The sequence below is a fragment of the Oncorhynchus masou genome, chromosome 13, assembly GCF_036934945.1.
Source record: "Oncorhynchus masou masou isolate Uvic2021 chromosome 13, UVic_Omas_1.1, whole genome shotgun sequence".
In the NCBI taxonomy this organism is placed as follows: domain Eukaryota; kingdom Metazoa; phylum Chordata; class Actinopteri; order Salmoniformes; family Salmonidae; genus Oncorhynchus; species Oncorhynchus masou.
The window spans coordinates 57,445,410-57,456,309 of NC_088224.1; the positions used below are offsets into that span (position 1 = coordinate 57,445,410).

At 48.3% G+C, this 10,900-nt stretch overlaps 1 protein-coding gene across 2 annotated transcripts in view; it reads left to right on the plus strand.

Moving 5' to 3' along the window:
• The first annotated feature begins 1,535 nt into the window (after positions 1-1,535).
• Positions 1,536-10,900, plus strand: part of LOC135552680 (sodium-dependent serotonin transporter-like) — a 34,014-nt gene continuing 24,649 nt past the window's right edge. Inside the window, exon 1 of one of the 2 annotated variants that reach the window (XM_064984448.1) lies at positions 1,536-1,896. The gene's annotated coding sequence lies outside the window, so the exon portion shown is untranslated. Of the gene's footprint in view, positions 1,897-9,659; positions 9,790-10,900 lie in introns of those variants that run through there. The other variant, XM_064984445.1, reaches the window with a different exon arrangement.

Below are 10,900 nucleotides of genomic sequence, written 5' to 3' on the forward strand. Positions count from 1 at the left end.
CTGATCCGCAGCTACAGAAAACGTTTGGTTCAAATCAAAATCAAATGTATTTATATAGCCCTTCGTACATCAGCTGATATCTCAAAGTGCTGTACAGAAACCCAGCCTAAAACCCCAAACAGCAAGCACTGCAGGTGTTGAAGCACATTGGCTAGGAACACCCCTTCTAGAAAGGCCAAAACCTAGGAAGAAACCTAGAGAAGAACCAGGCTCTGAGGGGTGGCCAGTCCTCTTCTGGCTGTGCCGGGTGGAGATTATAACAGAACATGGCCAAGGTGTTCAGATATTCATAAATGACCAGCATGGTCAAATAATAGGTCCATAGCCGCAGGCAGAATAGTTGAAACTGGAGCAGCAGCACGGCTGGTTGAGGTTATTGCTGCCAAAGGAGGGTCAACCTGTTATTAAATCCAAGGTTTCACATACTTTTCCCACCCTGCACCGTGAATGTTTACACAGTGTGTTCAATGAAGACGTATAATTGTTTGTGTTGTTAGTTTAAGCAGACTGTGTTTTGTCTATTGTTGTGACCTAGATGAAAATCAGATCAAATTTGATGACCAATTTATGCAGAAATCCAGATATTTCCAAAGGGTTCACATACTTTTTCACATACTTTTTCTTGCCACTGTATACAGTAGACTGATCCTAGATCCGCCCACCTACTCCGAGGCTTGAATGTCTTAACACAATAGAGGAGCACCACAGTAAAGCTGTCAGATCTCGGTCCATTATTCCCCTGGGAGGTTGATGTTAATCTCTCCACTGAGTTTGTTTGGTATGTTTAGCGCCGTTGAGTTTGCAGTTGATGGAATGTTTTTTTTTTTTACATAGTCCGCGAGAACCTGTGGCTTTAAGAGTTGAGCGTTACACACACACACACACGGTCATGGACACACACAGGCAGAGTTAGTTTCCATGTGAGGGGCTTTGGGGCCAGTTGGGCCCAGAATTGGGATGTAGGAGAGAGGCTGTTAAGAGTTTTTTAGGTGCTGTACCTTGTCCTTGGCAGCACTGAGCTGCAGATATGTAGTTTAGCCCCTCTACGTTCCCAGAGAGCAATTCCAAGAAATTACCCTTCATTTTTTTCCAGGGCTTTTGTCGATGACTGACCTGATCGTGATGGAAGTCTGGATGGTGAATCTCATTCAACACTTAAATACATAGCCTTCTTATTCAAGACAAATACTATAATACCATATATTATAATACAATACCCTTCAGTTCTGCTACTTTCCCTGCCTCTTATGGACTGATAGCTGTCCTGACGTCACCACTACCGGAACTTTACGTCACTACCAAGGATTTATCTGGGTTCAAAGTCCTAATGCCTTTGTTTTACAGCAACTTAAAAACCCTTTGTAGAGGATGGATTGCTCCCCTTGATTTATTTCTCAGCCTCTTCTCGTGTGTGTGAGAGACGGGATTAACCTACTGCAGCTTGGGAAATAGATTGGAGTGACTCGCACTCGTTGTGTTCTGTGTCTGACTCTCTCTCTCTCTCTCTCTCTGTGATCCTCCAGTGACTGGACTTGAAGTCTCTAACCTGGAGACTTCACCCTGACACAGGGGGCTTCATTGCACAGACACACAGTGTATGACACAGTCTTATGCAGGTGGTTGTAAGAGGAATCAGCGCCACTGCCGCTCAGTTTCTTTCCCCCTTCAGAAATATGCGTCTTGGATTTAGGAGCAAGAGATCCCTGCATTGGCAAAAGCTGTGTGTGTGTGTCTAATCAAGGCAAAGTAGAATGTGGCCTTGGGTAAACCCAGCTCTGTCCAGTGTGTATCCGTGCCCTGCCTCTCCAGGATGCTGAGTCGGGACTGGGAGTGAGCTGGATGCCTATGGACAGCAGAGCTGGTCGCTGGTCCCGGCTGCATCCCACTTCACCCCAGGTAAGACACATCTCTCCTTCTCCCTCTCACCCACCACTGTAAGCTATCCTCACCTTGGAACTGACCTATTGTAGGATTTGCTGTTTCTCCAATTCCACAGACTTTTAGCAGTCTTAAGATGAACACACATTCATATGGGTTTGTGTACAAGGAATGGAATGAAACTCTGAGTGATTTTAACTAGGATATAATAAACTCAACAAAAACAGAAACGGACCTTTTTCAGGACCCTGTCTTTTCAGAGAAAATGTGTCAAATTCAAATAACTTCACAGATCTTCATTGTCAAGGGTTTAAACACTGTTTCCCATGCTTGTTCAATGAACCATAAACAATTAATGAACAGGCACCTGTGGAACGGTTGTTAAAAGACACTAACAGCCAGCTTACATTCTGTAGACAATTAAGGTCACAGTTATGAAAACTTAGGACACTAAAGAGGCCTTTCTACTGACTCTGAAAAATACCAAAATAAAGATACTCAGGGTCCCTGCTCATCTGCGTGAACGTGCCTTATGCATGCTGCAAGGAGGCATGAGGACGGCAGATGTGGCCAGGGCAATAAATTGCAATGTCCATATGTGAGACGCCTAAGACAGCGCTACAGGGAGACAGGACAGGCAGCTGATGGTCCTCACAGTGGCAGACCACGTGTAACAACACATACACAGGATCGGTACATCCGAACATCACACCTGCAGGACAGGTACAGGATGGCAACAACAACTGCCCGAGTTACACCAGGAACACACAGTCCCTCCATCAGTGCTCAGACTGTCCGCAATAGGCTGAGAGAGGCTGGATTGAGGGCTTGTAGGCCTGTTGTAAGGCAGGTCCTCACCAGACATCACTGGCAACAACGTCGCCTATGGACACAAACCCACCGTTGCTGGACCAGACAGGACTGGCAAAAAGTGCTCTACTGACGAGTCGCAGTTTTGTCTCACCAGGGTTGTTGGTCGGATTTGCGGTGTGGGGCGGTGTGTCACAGCATTATCGGACTGAGCTTGTTGTCATTGCAGGCAATCTCAACGCTGTGCGTTACAGGGAAGACATCCTCCTCCCTCATGTGGTGCCCTTCCTGCAGGCTCATCCTGACATGACCTTCCAGCATGACAATGCCACCAGCCATACTGCTCGTTCTGTGCGTGATTTCCTGCAAGACAGGAATGTCAGTTTTTGCCATGGCCTACGAAGAGCCCGGATCTCAATCCCATTGAGCACGTCTGGTACTTGTTGAATCAGAGGGTGAGGGATAGGGCCATTCCCCCTAGAAATGTCCGGGAACTTGCAGGTGCCTTGGTGGAAGAGTGGGGTAACATCTCACTGCAAGAACTGGCAAAACTGGTGCAGTCCATGAGGAGAAGAAGCACTGCAGTACTTAATGCAGCTGGTGGTCACACCAGATACTGACTGTTACTTTTGACCCCCCCCCCTTTGTTCAGGGACACATTATTCCATTTCTGTTAGTTACATGTCTGTGAAACTGGTTCAGTTTATGTCTCAGTTGTTGAATCTTGTTATGTTCAGAAAAAATATTTGTTAAGTTTACATACTGTATGAATACACAACAACATGATATGTTTTTCCCAGGCTCTCATACAGCCATAAAGTAATGGTTCCATGTCTGTGAATCATCGGTTCTCAAACTTGGATGGTCTTGCTGTTTAGTGTTAGGAAGCTCACCAGGGAGAATCAATGGAGATTCCTGTCGGCCTGTTTGATAGGGTCCAGGTAGTGCTTGTTTGAGCCCTTCACACCTGCTGGGGATTATTGCTGTTAGTTATTCTATTATTCATCCTCTTACGAATCATATACCATTGTGGTGTATGACTTGCTATAATGACCGCAATACGTTCTATACGTTTGTCCCAAATTGAACAGAACCCTTAATCCCAGCCCTGTTGTTGTTGTCATGGTGAGACTGAGTGAGTGCAGTTCCTCTGAGCTGTACCAGAGGGAGCCCTTCTCTCCCTGAGCCGGCGTCAGCCGGGACAACCCCAGTCTGTTGTGTTGATGAGAAGTGCTCTGTCTAGACAGACTGAGGGCCTAAAGGGAGAGGAGAGACTGGTAGGGCCGACTGTCGCGCTGAGAAGAGGAGGGTGAGAGAGAAGTGGTAGGGGGTGGAGAGAGCGATTGTGGCGAGGGAGAGTTTCTCAAGGGGTTGGGTTGGGTTGTAAGCAAAAAGACACATTTCCGTTCTCTGGGGAGGGCAGTGACAGGGTGAGAAACAAAATGTGGTCATTTCAACCTAGCTTTGTTGAATACACTGACTAAGTCATTCTGGATAAGAACTTCTGCGAAATGTAAATGGGGAGGGCAGGGAGAGAGTGAGAGGGGGAGGAGGGCAGGGAGAGAGTGAGAGGGGGAGGAGGGCAGGGAGAGAGTGAGAGGGGGAGGAGGGCAGGGAGAGGTGAGAGAGGGGGAGGAGGGCAGGGGGAGAGAGGGAGGAGGGGGGAGGAGGGCAGGGGGAGAGGGAGGAGAGAGTGGAGGGGGAGGAGGGCAGGGAGAGAGTGAGAGGGGGAGGAGGGCAGGGAGAGAGTGAGAGGGGAGGAGGGCAGGGAGAGAGTAAGATGAAGGGGAGATTAGGATCCTAACTTGCTGATAGAGGGGAGCTGCCAGTGATTGTAATTGAAGAGACGAAATGATCCCATGGCTCCCTCCCTGCCTACAGTATCCACTGCCCCGGTCCTCTTGTGTTTTCTGGCTAATCTTACTCTCTCTATCCATCTCCCTCTCTCTGTCTGTCTCTACCACCCTCCCTACCTTCCTCTCTCTCTACCTCTGTCTCGCTTTCCTTCTTTTTCTCGGTCTGCCTTTCTATTTAGCCCTTGATCGCAACACATTTTCCACGCGACACACACAGACAGTTCAGGTGTTAATGAGAGTGCTGACTTGCCCCATGCTGTTAGGAGTCCTAGCCTCCCAGCGTAAATCCTTGTTTTTCTTTCCTACTCTACGATGGAGATGTGTAGAGCTTTTTTACATATATATATATATTTTTTACAGCTATGACTGTGTCGCTAAGCTACACTGATTTGTATGTGGGAGCCACATTTAGTCAGAGGAAACTGCCACACACTTTTGAATAGTTCAAAGGTTAAGATGCGTGTCCTCAAGTCAACAGGAGGTCAAGAGGCCCCAGTACATACATGAATGGAATCATAATGGATAAATTCCGTTAAGTAGACTTTTTAGATATGAAATGATAGGTAGCAATGCTATCTCCTAGCCAGTAGGGTGAGGTTCGGTATCTGATCTGCCGAGTTCAGAGCGGGAGATGGTGGGGAGCATCACCAACAAAGAGGCAGAGCGAGGGAGTTGACCCTACTTGGCATGACACACTTGACATTTTCCAAACATTTCTTCATCTGGATGTATCCCACCTTACCAAGGAAGTGGGAAACATGCCTATTACTCTGAGGGTTGGGGAGTGGAGACGTGACAGTTGATTGTGTTTCAGACCAATGCAGCACAGGCCTTTCAGACTGCTGCTGCCTAATGGCTCCCTAAAGGTCTGGCTTTTAGAGTGATCTTGGTTTGCGTTGGTCGGGAAGGGGCACGAGGTGGGCACTGGTAAATCACATGGCCAACAGCACCGTGGCCGAAGTAGTTCTTCATATGCTTCCTGTGAGTGCTTGTTTAAATTGTTGTGTGTGTGTTGGGTGTGTGTTGTGTGTGTGTGTGTGTGTTGGGTGTGGGTGTGTTGGGTGTGTGTGGGTGTGTTGGGTGTGTGTGGGTGTGTGTGTGTGTGTGTGTGTGTGTGTGTGTGTGTGGGTGTGTTGGGTGTTGTTGATTTTCCCAGGGGATCAGCACACTATCTTTCCATCTATAGTTGAGTGTATGGGTTCCTGTCGCGGACTACTTCCTACCGCTTGGTGATTGGCTTGTTATTTTTAGTCCGGAGAGCTGAGTGAGATTGAAGATGCATTTGGCCTGCTTATCTGTTGCTCTCCTGCGTTGCTGTGTAACGTGCAGCGCTGCTCATCCAGCACTTCAAACTAACTCTCCTCATTACATCATGACATCATTCACTTATTGTTTGCAATATTTAGTTATTTTGAGAGGAAATGCGGAGCCTACAACTCAACTCCTCTTTTTGGCCTGGAGATGTTTGCGAAACCACGCAATAATTTCCCCAGGTGGGGTGAGACAACCATCGCAAATGGGGGAGAAGAGGGGGCCAACAGGTCAATGGTGAAGGAGGATACGGTCCGGTTGAGAGTGACAGCTCCTTCAAAGAAACCCTTCACCACTGCCAAGTACATCTCGATAAGCTTTTCAGCCGCAAACCACTCATAATGTCACTCTTAGATGTCTTCCTATGTTGTCTTGAAAACCAATTCTCTGGTCAAGCCAACACATACTGCAGTTCTGGGTCAGTCTTAGTTTAGTCAACATGCACTCTCAAGACGTTTTATCCCCGAGCAGCACAGTCTGGCTTTCTGTTTCTGGTTTCTGGACTCTACCTTTTAATGTTTAGGGACAACCATTACAACGATTCAGTTTGACGAGAACAGCCAAATGATTACCGTTGAACATTTCGGTCTGTAGACTCTGTGGAGCTGCTTGAGCTTTTTCGTCAGGCTGTCTGTGAATGATATCTGTCTGTGAATGTGTCTGTCTGTGAATGTGTCTGTCAGGGAATGTGTCTGTCTGAGAATGTGTCTGTAAGAAAATATGATTGTGTATAGGAAAGAGAGAGAAGGAGACAGAGAGAGAGAGTGGAGGAAGGGGGACACAGAGAGAGAGAGAGTGGAGGAAGAGGGACACAGAGAGAGAGAGAGTGGAGGAAGAGGGACACAGAGAGAGGGAGAGAGTGGAGGAAGAGGGACACAGAGAGAGTGGAGGAAGAGGGATACAGAGAGAGAGTGGAGGAAGAGGGACAGAGAGAGAGAGAGAGAGAGAGAGAGAGAGAGAGAGAGAGAGAGTGGAGAAAGAGGGAGACAGAGAGAGAGAGAGTAGAGAAAGAGGGAGACAGACAGAGAGAGAGAGTGGAGGAAGAGGGACACAGAGAGATAGGGGGTGGAGAAAGAGGGAGACAGAGAGAGAGAGAGAGTGGAGGAAGAGGGAGACAGAGAAACAGAGAGTGGAGAAAGAGGGACACAGAGAGAGAGAGAGAGAGAGAGATTGGAGGAAGAGGGACACAGAAAGAGAGAGAGAGAGAGAGAGTGGAGGAAGAGGGACACAGAGAGAGTGGAGGAAGAGGGACACAGAGAGAGTGTAGGAAGAGGGAGACAGAGAGAGAGAGAGAGAGTGGAGAAAGAGGGAGACAGAGAGAGAGTGGAGAAAGAGGGACACACAGAGAGAGAGAGAGAGAGAGAGAGTGAGAGTGGAGGAAGAGGGACACAGAGAGAGTAGAGGAGGAGGGACACAGAGAGAGTGGAGAAAGAGGGAGAGAGAGAGAGTAGAGGAAGAGGGACACAGAGAGAGTGGAGGAAGAGGGACACAGAGAGAGTAGAGGAAGAGGGACACAGAGAGAGTAGAGGAAGAGGGACACAGAGAGAGTGGAGGAAGAGGGACACAGAGAGAGTGGAGGAAGAGGGACACAGAGAGAGTGTAGGAAGAGGGAGACAGAGAGAGAGAGAGTGGAGAAAGAGGGAGACAGAGAGAGTGGAGGAGGAGGGACACACAGAGAGAGGGAGAGAGAGTGGAGAAAGAGGGAGACAGAGAGAGAGTGGAGGAAGAGGGAGACAGAGAGAGAGTGGAGAAAGAGGGATACAGAGAGAGAGAGAGAGGGGGGGAGAAAGAAGGAGACAGAGAGAGAGAGTGGAGAAAGAGGGACACAGAGAGAGAGAGAGAGAGAGAGTGGAGGAAGAGGGACACAGAGATAGTAGAGGAAGTGGGACACAGAAAGAGTAGAGGAAGAGGGACACAGAGAGAGTAGAGGAAGAGGGACACAGAGAGAGTGGAGAAAGAGGGAGAGAGAGAGAGTAGAGGAAGATGGACACAGAGAGAGTGGAGGAAGAGGGACACAGAGAGAGTGGAGGAAGAGGGACACAGAGAGAGTGGAGGAAGAGGGACACAGAGAGTAGAGGAAGAGGGACACAGAGAGAGTAGAGGAAGAGGGACACAGAGAGTAGAGGAAGAGGGACACAGAGAGAGTGGAGAAAGAGGGAGAGAGAGAGTGGAGGAAGAGGGACACAGAGAGAGTAGAGGAAGAGGGACACAGAGAGAGTAGAGGAAGAGGGACACAGAGAGTGGAGGAAGAGGGAGACAGAGAGAGTGGAGGAAGAGGGACACAGAGAGAGTAGAGGAAGAGGGACACAGAGAGAGTAGAGAAAGAGGGACACAGAGAGAGTGGAGGAAGAGGGACACAGAGAGAGTAGAGGAAGAGGGACACAGAGAGAGTAGAGGAAGAGGGACACAGAGAGAGTAGAGGAAGAGGGACACAGAGAGAGTAGAGGAAGAGGGACACAGAGAGAGTAGAGGAGGAGGGACACAGAGAGAGTGGAGGAAGAGGGACACAGAGAGAGTAGAGGAAGAGGGACACAGAGAGAGTGGAGGAAGAGGGACACAGAGAGAGAGAGATTGGAGGAAGAGGGACACAGAGAGAGGGAGAGAGAGAGAGAGAGAGTGGAGGAAGAGGGACACAGAGAGAGTGGAGGAAGAGGGACACAGAGAGAGTGTAGGAAGAGGGAGACAGAGAGAGAGTGGAGGAAGAGGGACACAGAGAGAGAGAGAGATTGGAGGAAGAGGGACACAGAGAGAGGGAGAGAGAGAGAGAGAGAGAGTGGAGAAAGAGGGAGACAGAGAGAGTGGAGGAGGAGGGACACACAGAGAGAGGGAGAGAGAGTGGAGAAAGAGGGAGACAGAGAGAGAGTGGAGGAAGAGGGAGACAGAGAGAGAGAGTGGAGAAAGAGGGATACAGAGAGAGAGAGAGAGAGAGGGGGGAGAAAGAAGGAGACAGAGAGAGAGAGAGTGGAGAAAGAGGGACACAGAGAGAGAGAGAGAGAGTGGAGGAAGAGGGACACAGAGATAGTAGAGGAAGTGGGACACAGAAAGAGTAGAGGAAGAGGGACACAGAGAGAGTAGAGGGAGAGGGACACAGAGAGAGTGGAGAAAGAGGGAGAGAGAGAGAGTAGAGGAAGATGGACACAGAGAGAGTGGAGGAAGAGGGACACAGAGAGAGTGGAGGAAGAGGGACACAGAGAGAGTGGAGGAAGAGGGACACAGAGAGTAGAGGAAGAGGGACACAGAGAGAGTAGAGGAAGAGGGACACAGAGAGTAGAGGAAGAGGGACACAGAGAGAGTGGAGAAAGAGGGAGAGAGAGAGTGGAGGAAGAGGGACACAGAGAGAGTAGAGGAAGAGGGACACAGAGAGAGTAGAGGAAGAGGGACACAGAGAGTGGAGGAAGAGGGAGACAGAGAGAGTGGAGGAAGAGGGACACAGAGAGAGTAGAGGAAGAGGGACACAGAGAGAGTAGAGGAAGAGGGACACAGAGAGAGTAGAGGAAGAGGGACACAGAGAGAGTAGAGGAAGAGGGACACAGAGAGAGTAGAGGAAGAGGGACACAGAGAGAGTGGAGGAAGAGGGACACAGAGAGAGTAGAGGAAGAGGGACACAGAGGAGTAGAGGAAGAGGGACACAGAGAGAGTAGAGGAAGAGGGAGACAGAGAGAGTGGAGGAAGAGGGACACAGAGAGTAGAGGAAGAGGGAGACAGAGAGAGTGGAGGAAGAGGGACACAGCAAGAGTAGAGGAAGAGGGAGACAGAGAGAGTGGAGGAAGAGGGACACAGAGAGTAGAGGAAGAGGGACACAGAGAGAGTAGAGGAAGAGGGTGTAAGAAACTCCAGCGGGGTGTAGGGGGAGTGTCTGTATGTGTTCTTCAGAGGGACGGTGGTGAGTACCACCCTGACACAGACCCCCACATAACTACGGAACCACTGCACGGTAGGGCTGCATTCTGGACATTGTGTGTGTGTGTGCGTGTGTGTGTGTGCTTCTCAATGGCTCTATGCATATATGTGTTTGTGCCAGACCGAACTTCAACGTGTGTATAGTGTTTGAGTGCTCTACTGGGCAAACAGTCTGCCTTGATGTGTTTACGCACGTTTCCCATAGCACGTTTACGCAATGGTAGAGCATCATGTAAGTTGTAGATGGAAAAAGTTCCATTGGGTTTTACCTTGTGTGTTACACTCTTTCTACCTCATCATATTTGCTAGAATGTTCTGTTTACATACTGTATTTATTTATTTTATTTGTACTTTTACACTCCTAGAAGAGTGCAAGTTGAAGCAATTCTCACTCGTAATGTGGACTTGCAGTTGAATTATCTGATTTGAAGCGTGTCTGATTTGAAGTAATGTTGACCAAAGAGCATGCACCATAGACACTAGATACGGTGGTGATAGGGATGGAGATCATGTGTTATGTGTTCTGGTTCTTCGTTGTCTTACACGAAAACAAGAACCTTCCCTCAAGAAACCCCCAATTGTGATTTATTTTGATTTTTTCCCAGAGACGGCTTGAGTTGATTCCTTGTCCACTACTCATTATTTCTGCTAAACATAATTTGTTTGTCTCTGTAACTGAAAAATAATGCTCAGAGTTGGCTGAACTGTCTTTGTTAATGTAATGTAAAGTGGTCAGTGGTGGACATTGGAAGCCCCCCCCCCCCTATATTAAAGTGTTTTAATGTCATGTTTTTAATGTCAAGTGTACAGTACAGTGTAATGCCTCTCTTGCAAGCTTACGCTATGATAACCTTGACAAAAGTGCAATTTCTTCATAGATCCAAATTGCTCCTATTTTTCCAAACTTGTCGGATTCTTGTGGGATCTGATCGCAATGATATTCCAGACATGTTGCTCAACGATTTCATCCTCAGCTGGACTTTCTTTCATCATGAAGCGGTTGTTTGACGTTACTCAGTGACGAGCTAATGTAAGTGCTATACGGCAACCCAGAGAGTAAAACATACAGTACTTTAGAGCAAGTTTCATTTACCTGATGAGTTTGAACTAGTTGTTACCCCCAGTATTTCAGCTGCACTTTACCA